Genomic DNA, 18,220 nt, shown 5'->3' on the forward strand with positions numbered 1-18,220 from the left:
AGATAGGATAATCACATGAAGCCAGCTAAAGAGAGAGGAAGTCAGAACTCAGCTTCATAATAAAAGCCTGGGCCTCGCGCTGCAGTTTACTCCTCGGTTGACTGAGCTCAGTCAAATATGTTATTCATGAAACAAGTAGGAAACACAAAGACAAAAACTATGTCTACTTATATGTAAAATATGTTTACTTATACGTTGATTTGTTTATTTAACAATACTTTAAATCTATTATTTTATCATTTGACCATCAGTTCCCACTGGCTGTGTAACTGTTATTATTTTAGTAATAATTTTTTATTTGCATACCTTCTGTTTCTTATTTATTTATTTTTCGTTAAATTTTTAACATTACAAATTCTGCTATTTTACAGAGAGAGAGAGAGAGAGAGAGAGAGAGAGAGAGAATGGTGCATTGGCAGCTAGTTGAAGGTACACACACACACACACACACACACACACACATATATATATATATATATATATATACAGTAACAATGTGCTTTCTTTGATGGAAATCATCAAAACTGATGGACATTATCTTTCATCGAGATGAACTTGAATTTAACAGTTCTAGTCGTGTGACTATTTACGCCAGCTATGAAAAAGTAAAGCGAAAATAAAGTACATTCTGAACTCAAAATCCAACTCTCTGTAAAACTTCTTCAAACTCAAAAATAAAATTGTCACAAATATTACCAATGGGATTAAATTGTTTATTTTAAAACATTAAATAAAATAATCAAATTAAGAGAATGGAAATGTCCTAAAAATGACGTAGGCCTATAGATGGGTTGCTCATGTTTGAGTCGGAAATAAATTTGTTACACTCAGGGGGCAAGGAACTCGACCGGAAGTTGAAGTCGGGTGGGGGCTGCCATCTTTTAGCAGAACTTCACTTGCGTTAGCATTCCCATTGACTCCCATTCATTTTGGCGTCACTTTGACAGCGAATAACTTTACATCTGAGTCGTTTAAAGACTCCGTTTGTCAATTATTTATTTCTAAAGATACACAACAATGTATAAAGGGCTCCATTACCTTCTATGTTACATTATGGCCCCGTATAAACAGTTTTTGTAAAAAATAGGCAAACGATTGCGTCATAACCACTCGTCTCTCTGTCGCATTACCGTACAAACAGGAGGAGAAGCTCGCAGTCAATTAACTTAATATGGCGTACTGGCATTACATTTTAAAATACTATTCAAAACAATTAATCAGAATACTTACTACTGCTCACTCATGACAAAGAACTCCCCGCTCAAGCTCGCCGTCTCTGCAAGATTAACGATGGCAGTTTGCACGCACAGCTCCTAGAAGATTTACATCTGTCAGACAGGTTGCTGACGTCGTCAAGCTTCGTTTGAGTCCGCGCGTCAGAAACGGAAGTGCTAAAAAACGCTAAAAATGGGCTTCACTTGTCTTAAGTTCCAATGGGGTCGCTGTGTCCATTTCTTTTACTGTCTATGGTTACACTCCCAGATTCTTTCTTTCATGCAGAATGACCAGTGCTTCACACAGATGTTCAGCGCACCCTTGTGGCCACAAAGAATATGTTTGTAAAATAAAGTGGCGTCTTAAAATGGAGCAAAACGTTCCTAATGATGTGTCAAATGGGCTTTTCAAATCCTTACAATGTCATGTGTTTGACCTGTGTGCTTCAAAGAAGGATGCTTTTTCACAAGTTCACAGTGACTCCAACATACATGTCCTCAAAAACCCAGAGGCCATCAAGAGCCTAGCTTTAGGAATTAAGCCTGTTCCCCATTAGCCCCTCACTGCAGAACACAAGATCCAGGGGTTATACCCCAACTCTGGCCACCCCTGTGGCCACCCCTAGGAAGATTTGCAGTGGGTACTATTAATTTAAATGCAGAATGTAAATTCACAATAGTTTAAGAAGAGAAAAACAAAAAAAAACCAAACGTGCAGCACCTGCTGCAGCCACAGTTTTGCGTCCCTGAGCAACATTAAAGTGTTTCGTTCCTGAATGAATCAACCGTTTAAATGATTCGGTTCAATCGCAATGACTTAACAGTGACTCGCTAACCCTAACTCACATTTTAGGTACCTTTTCATTTTTAAAATAATTTCAAAAATCAGTTTTCAATGTTTTATCTTTAAAATATCAAAACATTATTTATCCATTTGTAACTGCAGGTTAAAGTATTCCATGTTCCACAGAGCTGAACAGTGTGTAAAAACATCTAAATGGCACTTCAGATGCAGCTTCTGTTTTCTCTGCATTGCAAAGATCAATTTTGTTGATACTGATTGTGTAACGGAGGCACGTTACAACTCTATATTACACTGGCCTGAGGCAGCCAAATATGGACAGGATTCCGGTAAGAGAATCAGGGTTGGAGAAGAGATTCTTCACAAAGATGACTTTTATTTAAGTCTTTGGGTTGTCATCTGCACTAGTCAATCTTTGGCACTGACATCTGTATTAATGGTCTAAAAGAATAATAAAGAAATATAATTACAACAATATTCTGATAATCATTTACATTAGCATGTTAATCAAACATATGCAAATAAACACTGATTAGACACTCAAGTCTGCATCTTTAACATTAACAGCAGCCTAATCTATGCAAATAAACATGACGTAGTTGTGCAATGATGCGATATTAATGTAAACACAAGTCTGACGCAGAATAATAATACAGCTGATGCTAATACAGATTAGCGCATTTCTCTCGCGGCAAATTACGGCCGCTACGGCACTCAAAACTCGCCGATGGTAACCACAGAACAAATCGCAGGACATCAATAAGATACATTATATAGACATACATATGCAGATGTACTTAAATCTAGCATAAACGCATAATACAGTACAAAAACAATCGTACAGAGATGAGCGTTCACCAAACCGTCCTTTGTGTGTCACACAGTAAATCAGTCCGTGTAGATAACAACTCTAATAATAATTGTAAACATCATGAAAGTCTGTCTACAGTGTCTAAGGCTCTTCCTCAAAGTGAGGAAGTGGAATCAACCTAACAACTGGGCGAGTGTAGGATTTCTCATGAACTCTGACCCGAGCAGTGCGAATTTTTCCGTCAGGTCCAGCCAGCATCTCAGACACTGTGCCTACAGGCCAGAGGGCACGAGGAAGTTGGGGGTCAACAATGAGAACCACTTGGCCCACAGTCAGCTCTCTGCCATCCTTTCTCCACTTATGCCGATTCTGCAAACTTGGGAGGTAATCTCGGATGAAGGCAGTCCAGAAATGATCCGCCAACACCTGGCTGTTTCTCCATCTGCGTCTTCCGAGAAGGTTGGTAGAGTCAAATAAGACTTGAGGTAGGGAGGCATCGTGACGGCCCATAAGGAGTAGGTTCGGAGTCACTGGGTCCACGTCTGTGACATCAGAAGATACGTAGCCAAGAGGTTTTGCATTTAGAATGCCCTCGACTTCCACTAACAAGGTCTGCAGCACTGGCTCTGGCACGGTTTGCTCTCGCAGAATGACATGTAGTGCAGTCTTTACAGACTTGACTTCACGCTCCAAGGTGGAATGTAGCGGAATCTGATCTTCTGTGGAGCAAGCAGCTCTTGAAGCTTGGGGGCCATGACATTGAAGGTCTCACGTAGTTCTCGATCTCCTCCTACGAAGTTGGTTCCATTGTCGCAGAGCAATTACATGGGCTTACCTCGTCATGCTATAAACCTACGCAGAGATAGCAGAAATGCATCAGTGTCAAGGTCTTCCAATAGATCAAGGTGCACACATCGGGTTGTCATACATTTATAGAGGATGCCCCATTTTTTTTCGTGGCGACGAACAACTTTGATTGAAAAGGGGCCAAAACAATCTACCCCAGTAGAATAGAATGGCGGTTGGTGAAGTTGCAGCCTGCAGGATGGAAGATCGGCCATTTGGGGGACTTCAGGCTTAGCTCACCAGAACTGACATTCTTGACATTTGCGCTGATGCTTACGGATGGCTTCTCTGCCCTGAAGTATCCAAAATTGACGATGCAATTCTGCTAGCACTCTTTCAGAACCAGGATGCAGAAGTCTACAGTCTGTCTCTTTGATTAACAGCTTAGTTGTAGAATGACTAGGATCCAACACAATCGGGTGAATAGCATCTAAGTCAAGGTTAGTTGCTCGACGTAATCGCCCCCCCCCCCCTACTCTGATGAGACCTGTGTCCTTATCATACTCTGGTGCAAGGGATGCCAAACGGCTGTTAGCTTGAATCGGCTGTCCAGTCTTCAGAGCTTGGACTTCTAGTGGGAATGAGTCCTGTTGAGCTTGAGCCAGGATAAGTTTCTCTGCTTCTACATAATTGTCAGCTTGCAGGGAAGAGTCACTGTCTGTGGCAGCCACCCCATGTAGGGACCAGACAGTGGCCTGAACGAGCTCTAGCCATGTTTGGAATTGATTGGGGTCCAGATGTGAATTACTGGAGACTGTGACAGTGCTGATGAATGCAGTTTTCCTCAACTCACTGACCTCTGGTTCTACCTTAATTACGGGTGTAGATGGCCACTGGTCAGAAGGTTGAAGGAGGAAGTCTGGTCCTGAACTCTACTGGTGGGGACTTGCTAGCTGGGTCAGTGTCAGACCTCTTGTGATGTGGTCAGCAGGGTTGTGAGCTGAATCAATGTACCGCCATTCAGCTTTGTCTGTGAGGGTCTGGATTTCTGCTACACGTGTCCCCACAAATACCTTGTAGCGACAGGACTCAGATGTCAGCCAGTTCAGCACGGTTGTTGAGTCAGACCAGAGGATGACTGTATGGATGTTAAGAGACAACTCAGTCTGGATCACTTTGGCTAACTGAGCGCCGGTCAGGGCTGCACTCAGTTCCATACAAGGCATGGAGAGGCATTTTCTGGGAGCCACTCTGGATCTGGCCAAAATGAAAGTGATATGGACGTGGCCTTGATCATCAGTAGTCCGCAAATAGGCCACTGAGCCGTATGCTCTTTCTGACGCATCGCAAAAGATGTGGAGTTCCCGGTTGGCACTAGGGTAATTAGCACAGGCTGGTGCATAAGGTCGAGGAAATTGCAGCTGTAGGAGGTTAGGAATCTCTCTTATCCATGATAGCCACTTCTCTCTTAACTGTAGAGGTGTTATCGGATCGTCCCAGCCCAGCTTCCAGAGGTCTTGGATGAGAACCAATATACTGGCTGGCCAAGGCTTTGTACATGTTTCTCATAGTAGGCTCTAGGGGCTCAGTTGAGTGCAAATTATAGCCCAGGGTGTCACTAAGACAATCCCACCGTAGGCCTAAAGTGGGTTCTTGTAGGTCTGTACTGGCTTTGGTCAACAACAGGTCAGTGTTAGCAGACTGGGCTTCTGTGGGAAGATGTTCAATGACAGAGGGTACATTGCAGGCCCATTGTCTTATATCAAATCCTCCCTCAGACAACTGTTGATGAAGTCCATTGACTACCTTCTTAGCTTCATCAGAGTTCGAAGTGCTGTGCAGGCAGTTAACAACATAGAAGGAATTCTCAACTATGTTAACCAGACTGGCCTTGTCATCCTGGTGTTCTTGGGCGTTGCGCTGGAGGGCGTAGATGGCGCAACATGGGCTGCATGTAGTTCCCAACGGAAGCACCTACCATTCATATATATCAGGTTCCTGGTCTTTGCACATGTTCCTCCAAATGAACCGCAACACTAGTTTGTCTTTGGGTAGCAAGCGAACCTGGTGGAACATAACCTTTATGTCCCCACTCACAGCCACACTGTGTTGTCGGAACCTCAGGAGCACACCTAACAATGATGGTCCCAGCATAGGACCAGGAAGTAGCTGACTGTTCAAGGACTGCCCTTGATGTTGAAAGGAACAGTTAAGGACGATCCTGTCCTTGCCATTGTGATGTATGAAGTGGTGTGGAATGTACCAGGACTCTAAAGTATTGCGCGCTTCTTCTGTGGTTATTTTGGCTACATATCCAGCAGATTCCAATTTATGGATTTCAGTGCAGTAAGATTTGGCTAGTTCAGGATCTCGTGCCAGTCTGCGCTCAGTACTTCGAAGACTGGGATGAACAGCATCCTTGTCGGCATGGAATATGGTCATGGGCAGGCGTCGGAGCAAAGGTGTGGCATAACTCTGAACGCCATCTATGTTCACTCTAGTGGTGTCGTTCTGGAGCATGGCGAGAACGTCTTTGTCTTGTTTGGACCTGGTGACCATTCTCTCATTGTATGGGAGGGTGTCGACCAACCAAAGTCATTCAACATGCCGAATCAGATCATCATGTGGCGGAGCGGTGGTGATATGAAGGCACTGCTGATAACACCGTGAGGGCTGCTTGGGGCTCATGGGACCTTGAAGAGACCATCCCAGCTGTGTTCTGATGGCTATTGGACCTCCGTCTGGACCTCGGCATACAGGCTGTATTGGCATTAAGAGGTGTGGCATGTCAGAACCAAGGAGAAGTAGTGGTTTTACCCTGTCAACAGGGGGAAGAGGAAGAGCTCTCAGATGACGAAAAGTTCTGCCAGGCTCAAACCGGTCACAGTAAAGGCATTGGGGATAGTGAACCTCTGCATGGGTTTGGTGACTGATGAGACCTCAAAGGAAACAGACGACCCTTCAAGTTCTGTGTGAGATTGTTGAACAGTCTGTAAATGAAGTAACTCTGGGGTACAGGTTAGCTTGAGCTGCTGCACGACTGGGGAAAGCATGAGTGTTCTCTCTGACCCATCATCGAGAACGGCATGTGCCTCCACTGTGTGGTGTCCATTTTGGAGGAGGACCTTGACGACCTTCAGCATGACTCTGGGTGTACGGTTTGGTCTGTCCAAGTAAACCCGGGTGGATAGAAGGCTGACGGTAAGGACAGCACTGGTGGTGTCTTTGATAGAATTGTGAAGAACTGTGAGATCTAGCTCTTTACAGATTGTACATGGACGTTTGAGGTTGCAAGACTCTACAGCATGGAACCGTCCGCATCTCCAGCAGCGTTTACTATCTTTAATCCAAGCTACAATTTGGGAGGTAGTCAACTTCTTGAAAGCCTCGCAAGAGTTGAGATAGTGTTCCCTGTTGTCACAGTGTGGACAGTATGGCTTGGGTTTGGAGCTGAACTTAGATGCTGTCGGCTCAGGAGTCTTGGTTGTACTCTCCCTTGTCAGGAGAACTGGCATTGGCTGCTCCCTGGGATGAGGTGCTCCTCTAGCTCTACCAGGGGCCTTTGGAGTCTCACTCTGGTACATAGCCGCGGCTCTGCTGGAGATCCGTTTTGCTTGGGACTTTATCTGGAGCCAGTCTGCAAAATCAGGAAGTGTGTAGGTCTTGTCTGTGCCCGTTTGGAGAATTACCCGACTTAAACAGTATTCAACAAAACAGTCGCGATAGGCTGGTGGCAGTTTACTCAAGAGACGGTCCACATGTGAGCCACACAAAAGCTCATAACCATTCTGGCCCTCAAGAGTTCTCAGCATACCCACTAAGGATTGTATTGACGATGCAAATGAATCAAAGGCATTAGCATCACCCAACTTAAGAGGTGGGGTGCTCAGGATGGCACCCAACTCGGACTGAACAAGCTGTCTTGGCTGTCTATACTTGTCTTGAAGTGCCTGCAGAGCAGCAGTGTAAGGCTGGGGGTGGTACATGAAGGATTTAGCTAGCTGATGAGCACTGGAAAGTTTCAAATGGCTTAGTAGAACATGGTATTTATACTGTTCACTGATATGATTGTGATTACTCAACAAATTGTCCAATGCTAGCTTAAACAATGCAAAGTCACTCTCAGCACCACTTTCGAAAACTGGTAATGTGGGTCTTGGAATGCCATAGGCTGATGCAAACAGGAGCTCTGGACTCGGGTGAGGAGAGTGGACAGCTGGGGGGAAAGGCACAGATGAAGCTGCTTGAACATAACCAGGAGCATAAGGTGTTGTCGCCGATGCTTGGTTGCTGGAGACAGGGAGCTGCAATGGCACTGGGAGTGTTTTCACTGGCATTGTTGCTGTCTGTTGTAGCCCATAGCCAAGGGTAGGTAGTGTGGCAGTAACAGGTTGCTGGGTCACACCCTGGTATGCAGCGGATGTTGGGATGGTGTACACTGCTGGAGGATGAGGTGCCACATTTGATGTTAATGATATAGAGTGTACTGGAATGGCAGTATGGGCAGATGGAGCAAAGTCAGGGACTGGCAATGAGAATACTTGTGGCCCTGGGTGGGGTGCGACAGGCAAGTGCATACCCGCAGAGTAAGTAACAGGTGGGGCCCGCTGTGGCGGTCTAGGGGATGGCAGGGAAACTGCAGAGGCATCATAATCAGGCAGTTCAGTAGGACAGGGCAGCAGCGATGATGTCACAGCTGGTGACTGGAAGTGGGGCTGCTGAGGTGAACAAGCCTGCTTGAGCTCCATTGTAAGCTGTTGCGTGTTTGGAGAACCAGAGTCTGGAGGAACTGGAGTGGTCGTACCAGAGTCCATAGACAGCATGGAGGATACAAGTTTAGCTACTTCAAGTTCAGTCTCTGCTTGTTGAAGCTTACGCTGTCGTTCTAGTTGTTTCGACAAGGCCTCCTTTGCGGCAAGCGCCTCCTCTTGCATACGCTGGGCTTCTTTTGCTTGTGCTTGCAGTTGGTGTTCCAGATCAATCAGTGAGTCCTCTTCTACTTGCTGCCTTAGACTGTCATACTGTCTCTGTTTAATCTTCTCCTCCAACAATGCAGTCTGGACTCTAGAAAGCTCTGGTGGGACATAGATGCCAGCTGAAGTAATGGAACCCCTACTCGTCCTGGAGTGAGAGCTGACACCACTGTGAGACGTTTTCCTCGAGCTGCTTCGGGGCTGACTAGGACAATGAGAGAAGCTTTTGGAGGAGGGTCACTTGAAGGTTGGTAGCCAACATCATAATCATCCAGATGGGTAGGCAGATTAGTCTTGCATCGAGGTCTGGAGCTTGTCTCAGATGTGTCACTTTGTGCTTTGTCCATATTGGTTCAATCTTGCTCTCAATCCGGCTCGAAGGACCACCTTTGTAACGGAGGCTCGTTACAACTCTATATTACACTGGCTGAGGCGGCCAAATATGGACAGGATTCCGGTAAGAGAATCAGGGTTGGAGAAGAGATTCTTTACAAAGATGCCTTTTATTTAAGTCTTTGGGTTGTTATCTGCACTAGTCAATCTTTGGCACTGACATCTGTATTAATGGTCTAAAAGAATAATAAAGAAATATAATTACAACAATATTCTGATAATCATTTACATTAACATGATAATCAAACATATGCAATTAAACACTGATTAGACACTCAAGTCTGCATCTTTAACATTAACAGCAGCCTAATCTATCCAAATAAACATGACATAGTTGTGCAATGATGTGATATTAATGTAAACACAAGTCTGACGCAGAATTATAATACAGCTGATGCTAATACAGATTAGCGCATTTCTCTCGCGGCAAATTACGGCCGCTACGGCGCTCACAACTCGCCGATGGTAACCACAGAACAAATTGCGGGACATCAATAAGATACATTATATAGACATACATATGCAGATGTACTTACATCTAGGCATAAACGCATAATACAGAACACAAACAATCGTGCAGCGATGTCCTTTGTGTGTCACACAGTAAATCAGTCCGTGTAGATAACAACTTTGGTTCCTAGGACAGGCTTTCGTACAGATTGTATTTGCTTGGTATTTGACCTAAAAGATGGTGCATACTTTTAGAAACAATGGTGTAAAGGTAAAAATAAAAAAATCAGGAGTCAGGCTGTCAGCACAATTAGAAAAAAGACATAATCATATTAACACTCAGCAAAATAGTCTAATTATCGTTATCGATAAAATTCCAGAAATCACAGAGATAAAACTTTTTGTCTATATTGTAAACCATTAATTTTTTTTTTCTTTATTTTAATGTGCCACACCAAAATTTACTGTGGCCTCATCTGGCCACCCCTGTTAAAATTTTCTGGGGGCGCCACTGCGTGGTTGGATCCACATCTAGAGGGCGGAGTTTGGTAAATTAAGGGGTGAAGATGGGTGGGTTTAGGGATCAGGGGGTGGAGACGGGTAGGTTTAGGTGGATGTAAAGTGGGAGGAGTCATATCTAGATCCAACAACGCCCCCTGGATCTTGTGTTCAGCAATGAGGACCATGTTCCACTGAAATTGACCGTGACTAATGTCATGTTATATGATCTTTATCTTATATCTTTGCATCTACGAACTTAAATGAGCAAAACACAGGATAAACATTTTCTTTTTTTAAAGCTAAACCTTCAGGTCAGGCTCCATTCTGTTTAAGCATACCTCTGAGGCATCCATCCTTTATGTAAACTTCAGGCAATGAAAAGAGTGTTCTTTCTTTAATGTATGACAAACAAACCTCTGCTGAGCATGTTTACTTGAGTGAGATTTAGCATGTTAAAAGGCATAACAGAACATCATTATTGTCTTGGTAGATTATTCACTTCCATGCCAGGAATGATGCAGACACTCAACTTGTAACAGTTATGACATGCTCATATGAGTATACCTTCTATTAACCATAAGAAAAAAAAGGTAATTATTAGACACAAGTGACAGGCTGCTCTCTTCTGTAGTGACTTTTTCGGTCAGTTTCCTGTGGATCTGAGTGTTTTGCTGATTTTTGTATGAAGTTTTTTCTTGATTCTGAATTTCTAATTGTAACAAAGTTCGTAGAACGGGAAGGATGAGGTGGGAACCGGTGAACATTTAAACTTAATTATAATAATAAAATAAACAAGCCTCTCACGGACGACTCTTGTGCAAAGACAGAACCAAAACAACATAAATAGTCCAGGCCTGGTCCCCTCTCGTCCTTCACTGTACTAGCAACACCACTAAATAGCAAGTCCTGTGTAGGGGAATGAAATTCACACATCCCACATTGTAGAAATCCAGAAGATGGCTTTTAAAAAAAAAAAAAAAATTAACCTGATTCTTATTTATCTAACCCAATTACTTACTTATGTTCCTGGGGTTTGGGTGTGTTGTAACAGTTTTTATTTCATAGACATTCATACACATAGGCAATATTATAACTTTTGACCATTTGACACCATCATAACCTTTAAAAAACAATTGAACACTCTCTTCTACAAGCACCATAAAATTGCACCTTCTATTAACCCTAAATAAGTTATTACGCAACACATAAGATATTATGAAATGCCAAGTGATTGAACTAGGAAAAGGATACATTTTGCCAAAGTTGTAATTTCTAATATATATATATATATATATATATATATATATATATATATATATATATATATATATATTCATTTTATTTTATAACTTTTTACAGAAAGATTTCTATTAAAATCTTTTCATAAATATTCTTTTTTTTTTTTTTTCAATTTTAAGACTAGATTAAAACACACTTTTCATTAGACTATTTTAATTTTATTAGGAATACGTGATTTTCAATGTGGGTTTTCAAATTTGTCCAAAGTAACACTACCTCTTCTTAGGAAAAACTGGTTATTTAAAATTGTGAATAAATATTGTGAAAAATCACGTCTCATGCACTTAATTTGAATGGAACACCTTTAAATGGATGAAATATGCTGCTTTTTTTAACTGGAATCATTGTGGAATATCCTGTGATGTCTTCTTTGTGGGGCACTTACAGTCAAATGGAACAAACCTCTGAAGTGATAAGAGAAACATACAAAATGTGCACAAGGACCAGGATTAGGAACCGCTGATCTAGAATATATATTGTCATATTTTAGGATTTATAATGTAGTTTGTTAAATTCTAGTCTAGGTTTTGATTTAATTAATCTGTTCCAAAACCTACTGAGCTACCTTGTTCCAAGACTTGGAAAATTTCATTAGATTAAGCCGATAACAGCTAAACTAATGAAACAATATTTTAATAAGAATAAAAATACATGGCACACAATTTATTTATTTTTTATTAATTTAGATTTATTGATTTATTGATTAGATTTATTTATTTTAGATTTATTGCAGTGTATTCTTGGATATATTCTCTGAAAAATACTTGTAATGCTGCAATGAGTTTTAAAGTAGTTTATTCTATGTTTGGAAAAAGTATTGGGAATTAATTAAAATTAATGGAATACAAATTAATACGTGCGTGAAAATTTTTCAAGGTGACTATTTTGCCTTTGTGGGCGAGCTCTCTGGGTTTTGGGACAGAGCAAATGTGCTCAAGGCCTCCGTTTTCATCTTGTCTCATGACATTTCTCTCTTTTGTTGCACTCCATGGAGCCAGATGGCTTTGGATAAAATGGTACACAGTTTGTGATATACAGAGCATATTAGACTGTGATTCTGAATTGTGATGTGTTTGCCTGTATCCCCTGCATGAGACCTGTGTCTGTGTTTTTCTCAGAATGTTGAAATAAAAGATTCATTGTTCAGCCTTGACCTTCTCCTTATGGTCTGTCTGAAATAGGTGAGAGGCCTTTCAAATGTGACAACTGCAGCTACCTGGCAGCCAACCAGCATGAAGTGACCCGCCATGCCAGACAGGTCCACAATGGACCCAAGCCCCTAAGCTGTCCTTACTGTCAATACAAGACAGCTGACCGAAGCAACTTTAAAAAGCATGTTGAGCTCCATGTCAACCCTCGCCAGTTTCTTTGCCCGGTTTGCAAATATGCTGCATCCAAGAAGTGCAACTTGCAGTATCACATCAAGTCCAGACACCCAGGATGCACTGATATCTCGATGGATGTATCAAAGGTAAGGCTTCGTGTGAAAAGGACTGACATGGATGACATTTCACTAAATAAGCTTGAGACAGACCATTCTGGATCGAGGAGATGTGAGGACAAACAGTTGGGAAAACTGGATGATGTTGAATCAGGTCCAATCAACCTCTCCATTAAGAAACCCAATAAACCCACCCCTGTTATGGAGACTGAACTGACTTACAAGACTGTAAAGAAAAACCCAGATGTCATTGTGAAAGAAAAATCTGGAAAGCCAACACAGCAACTCAAAGAAAAATCTGCAGAGAAAAAAAACAATGTGAAGAATGAGCAAAAAGAGAAAAAAACGTAAGAAGGTTAAAGGAAAGACTTTGGGGAAAGTTGTGGAAATCGCCGTGGCGCAAACAGATTGTTGCAATGACAAACAAGCTACTAAAAAGGAAATGAAGAAGGTAGAGAAATCTCCTAAATCTGTTGCGAAAGTAGTGAAAGGTCGTCCTAAGAAAGAGAAGCCACTGAAGGAGACCGCCAATGAAGTTATTGTGAAAAATCAACCCATTGTTGAGGAGCAAAGGTTAGATTTGGATAAAGAAAGAACAGAGAAAGACACTCTTATTAAACAGCAAACTGAGAAAGAGGAAAGAGAGCTGTTAGAAAAGAAAAATAGAATGTTCAATGAGAAAACAACGGCGACTACAGAGAAAGAAAGTGCAAAGGATAGCAAGAAATCTCAACCAAAGAAACCAAGCAAGAGGCAGACAAAATTGTCGAAGGTCAACAAGGAAAAAGATACCCAGAGTACAGAAGCAGTGCAAGAAGTCAGGACTAAACCTGTCAAAAGAAAAGCAGAGAACATGAATGTACCAGCCACTGATTCTTCAGAACCAAATTGTCCCTCAATGCGGGTCAAGCGCAAAACGAAAAATACAGCCAACCCATCAACAAGTTCTGGAGCTCCAGAGAGAAATCACACCATACCTGAGGTTCTACAGGCAATGAAGAGAAAAGCCAAGAATGCTGAGGTGTGTGCAAGCAAACCTGAGACTTGTGTCATTGAAGCTGAGAACACCAATGAAGTCCCAGAGAAGCTAAGCACTCTAGAAGCTGAAAAACAGCCCACCACCATAACACTGGAGGTACTTGCCCAACCAGATGAGCAGACACCTACAGTAGTGACCTGCCAAGATGAGAGGAATCACAAGGAGTCTGCTTCTGTTGTGGAGGAACTCACAGTTCCATGCCAACCCCAAGATCCAGACTCTGAACAACCTAAAGGAATTGAAAAGAAGGTCTCACATAAGAAAGAAAAGGCAAAAGAAATTCCAGATGTAGACAGTGGAAGTGAGATGCCTTCACCTACCGACAGCGAGACATCTCCGGGTTTCAGCCAACAGCAGCCTGTTTTCAGTCCAACTCTTGAACTTCCCGGTCCACCTGGTCACAAATCCACTGATGCAGAGGATGACGAAGGTATCCACAGTAACGATGGGGGAAGTGACATCAGCGATAGCGCCTCTGAAGGAAGCTACGACTCTGGTCTTAACGTACTGGCTGCTGCCACCGAGGGTGGAGAGAAACTTCCAGGGACTCCGACAGAAGAGCTTCCATCTCCAACCAAACTACTCAGTCACACGTGTATCTTCTGTGACCGTACCTTCTCTTTGGAGATGGACTACCGTCGCCACTTGAACCGGCATTTAGTAAATGTGTATTACCTAGAGGGGGCGGCCCAGAGTAATAAGTGAGGGGTATCTTTTATGGAAAAGGGCAACTTTTTTGTGTTCAAAGCAGTTTATGAGGTTCTCCTAGACTTGGAACTGAACAAACCTTGTTCACTTTGTAATAAAAATCAGGTTCTTGATGGCTTTACAGCTCATGATAGATGTTCTAGATTTTAGCTTGCCATGACGCAACATGAAACATCGACTAGTTGATTTCTTAGCCCAGTATTCTTTCAATTCAGAAATGAAATCCATTATCAACTTGTGGTTGTATCCTATTTTTGAACCCAAACTAACTGAATCACGTGCTCCATGACAAAAGGATCATCAGGTTTTTCTTGTTTATATTGTTACACTACTCGGAAGCAACAAAAAGGAGAACTGCTCTGAAATCAAGTACACTCTCTCCCTCCATCCCTGAAGAGAGCTCAGATTAGCCAGACCCAGGTGGTCCAGTGCTGAATAGCCCTGAAGATAATGGGGCTTTCAATGACATTGTGCTGTTCCACTCCTCTGAAGCCCCTCCATCTCTGGTCAGCAAGAGACAGAAAGTGTTTAAATCTGGCTAATGTCATTGTTTTCAACTGTTTCTTTGTTCCCTTTTACAGTTTAGAGAGCACTTGACAACTAACCATATTTTTACCTTTGAGGCTCTGTTTCACATAAGCTAAACATTTCATTTTAACAGAAAAAGATTTCTCTACACTTCCTAAAGGTCTTTCTTTGATTAAGCTTGCTCTGCCTTCTAAGGAAAGTAGCGTGTAGTTTGCACAATAGTAGGTTCTTCTCTTTTTTTTTCTTTTTTTTTTTACACTTGCATTGTAACTCTCACTTCTTGAGTTTGTAGGTAATTTTATCTGTCAGTTTTCTGGTAATATTTCTATTTCATGCTCAGTTCAAAGATTTTTGTATATACACTGTTCATATTTTTATTTTTTATTTGCTCTTCAGTGCCTTGGACAATCAATTTGAGCGTTTAAATTAAATTCTCAGATATTTAGATCTCATTCACCTTCAAATATAAGAATGGCTAGTCTTCTCTGTGTGTTTTACCCAATCAACATTTCACATATCGAATTGGCTATTGACATCACAAATCTGTTTATTTCGAATTTAACTCATCATATTGAACTGGCGTTTGTGAATGTGTTGTTGCCACAACCCTTGTATGTCAGTAAATATGGAAAGAAATACTGTAAGTGTATTTTACAGAAATGAATTGCCTTTAGTGCATTATGTGCAATATTAAACTTCTGGAAATATCACCAAAGCTGTAGTTTTTTGAGGTTGTAGGGGCAAACCTCCAGGTCTCAGATGGAAAATTAGAAAACATACTATCCACAGGTGCCCCAGTACCCCTTAAAAACTGCCATTTTGGATGGTTGGATACTTTACTGTAAATGTCTTTTATCACTCTTTTTTGTTAAGCACTGCTTTTCTCTTTTCTTCTTTAGAAAAGCATGTTGCCAATTCACAACTCGTATTGTGCCATTTATCATTTATGTCTTTGTATGTAATCAAGTGTTTTCCAATCCTTAGTAAAAGTAGTCAATTTTATTAGTTGAAGTGTTATGTTGTACCTTGATTTGACTTTTTTATGAATGCCTTTCTCGTCTAGCAGGCGGGAGTCTTGTTGATTCTCTGTCCTTTCAGATTCACAACGTGAGGCAGTAAAGGGTGTGCAAACTTAGTCCTGCTGATTCAGGAGTCCTCAACAACAGCTGATCTCCTTCGGCTGCTGTCACGGCAACCCAGCCTGAAAAACAAGAAAAATTGACATAAATCTAAGTTTCTTTAAGTTCTTTGATGATGGTTGGGGTATCATAGAACCAGTGTGCATCTTTCATTTCATTGTAGGTGAGCTCTGCATCTTTGAGGCGTCCAAGGATGGATCCTTTTTAATATCTTCCCCCAGGTCTTCTCCAAAGCTCAGACTTTCAGGATCGAATTCCACAAGAGTTTTCTTGGGTGTCTGATTTGCTTGGAATGTTCTCCCAATATGACCTAAAAAAAAAAAAAAAAATTAAGAAAGTTGCCTCCTGTAAAACAAAAAAAAACAAAAAATAATTTTAATTGTCAAACATTATTCATTTGTGTATTATTAATCATTAATATTAATCAGAATCAGAATCAGAAAGAGCTTTATTGCCAAGTATGCTTGCACATACAAGGAATTTGTTTTAGTGACATAAGCTTCCAGTACACAGAGACAACAACACACAGACAAAAAAAAAGGAGAATTACAAATAGGCAAATAAATAAAGAGTATAAACAATTATAAATGATATGCTATAAATGATAATGGGATAGGATTGAGTGAGATGGAGGAATGTTCTAGGATGGAGGGTTAACAAATAAATATAAGGATATAGCACGTTTATAAGCATAAGTAGGGAACATTTAACTGTTCATGAGGTAGATTGCCTGGGGGAAGAAACTGTTATTGTGCCTTGCTGTTCTGGTATTTCCGGCTCCGAGGCGCCGACCAGATGGCAAACGTTCAAAGATGGGGTGACACGTACCTGAATCACTCCACTGCAGTCACAGTGCTGTTCATGATGGTGAGTGGGGAAAGTGCAAGGGGGTTTCTCCTAAAGTCCACAATCATCTCCACTGTTTTGAGCGTGTTCAGCTCCAGGTTGTTAGGACTGCACCAGACAGCCAGCTGCTCAACCTCTTGTCTGTAAGCAGACTCATCACCGTCCTGGATGAGGCCGATGACTGTAGTGCCGTCTGCAAACTTCAGGAGCTTGGCAGAGGGATCTTTAGAGGTGCAGTCGTTGGTGTACAGGGAGAAGAGCAGAAGGGAGAGAACACATCCCTGAGGGGCACCAGTGTTGGTGGAGAAGCTGTTTGACATGATATGCATCCTTTATTGTGGTGTAACAGTGATCCAATATATTACTGACTCTGGTGGGACATGTAACATGCTGTCTGTATTTTGGCAGTTCACGGGAGAGATTGGCTTTATTAAAGTCCCCAAGAATTATTAAAGGGGGGGTGAAATGCTCGTTTTCACTCAATATCCTGTTAATCTTGAGTACCTATAGAGTAGTACTGCATCCTTCATAAATCCAAAAAGTCTTTAGTTTTATTATATTCACAAGAGAAAGATAGTCTGTACCGATTTTTCCCGGAAAAAACACGACCGACTGGAGGCGTGACGTGTGGGCGGAGCTAAAGAATCACGAGCGCCAGTAGGCTTTTGCGTTGAGAGCGTTTGGAAGCTGTGACATTACCTTGAGGAAAAAACCATCATCCAAAACAAACCATGGCTAACAGTCAGATTCAGTCGTTTATTTATGATCCAGAATCAGATCCCGAGGCTGAAACTGAACGAGAGCAGCAGCAGCAACGACTCGCTCCGAGCGGGGCTTGAACCCGGGTCTCCGGCATGGGAGGGGACGCACTAACAAGGACAAGGAGGCAGAGATATTTTAAGCAGTTTTACTTACTGCCTGCGGTTCCAACACACCATTGTGGCCCTTTTTCATTGGGATTGCATCATCCTTAAGGAATGAACGATACGCAAATCCGTCGTCAAACTGGCCCTTGTTTGTAAAACAAGCATCTTCGAAATGCAGGGAACAAACACTTGCACAACTCCGTTGATGCTCTGTAAAAATAAACTCCATCCACTGGTCCCTTAATGCTGTTTTTTCTTTGGTAATCTGTGCAGGGTTGTCTTACCCTGGCAACCAAAAACACACTTCTTTTGTGACATTTCGCGACGCTCTCGCTCTGATCAGTGATTATCTGTGCTCAGCCTCTCAGTGCTCTGTTATACGGGAGCGCGCGCTCTTCCGGCAGACGTGCCCTTAGGACCCATA

General features: G+C 42.0%; 1 pseudogene; it reads left to right on the forward strand.

Moving 5' to 3' along the window:
• Positions 1 to 12,382: 12,382 nt before the first annotated feature.
• On the forward strand, positions 12,383 to 16,230 carry LOC113058008 (RE1-silencing transcription factor pseudogene; annotated as a pseudogene).
• The last annotated feature ends 1,990 nt before the right edge of the window (positions 16,231 to 18,220 follow it).

This window comes from Carassius auratus, chromosome 39, assembly GCF_003368295.1.
Source record: "Carassius auratus strain Wakin chromosome 39, ASM336829v1, whole genome shotgun sequence".
In the NCBI taxonomy this organism is placed as follows: Eukaryota; Metazoa; Chordata; class Actinopteri; order Cypriniformes; family Cyprinidae; genus Carassius; species Carassius auratus.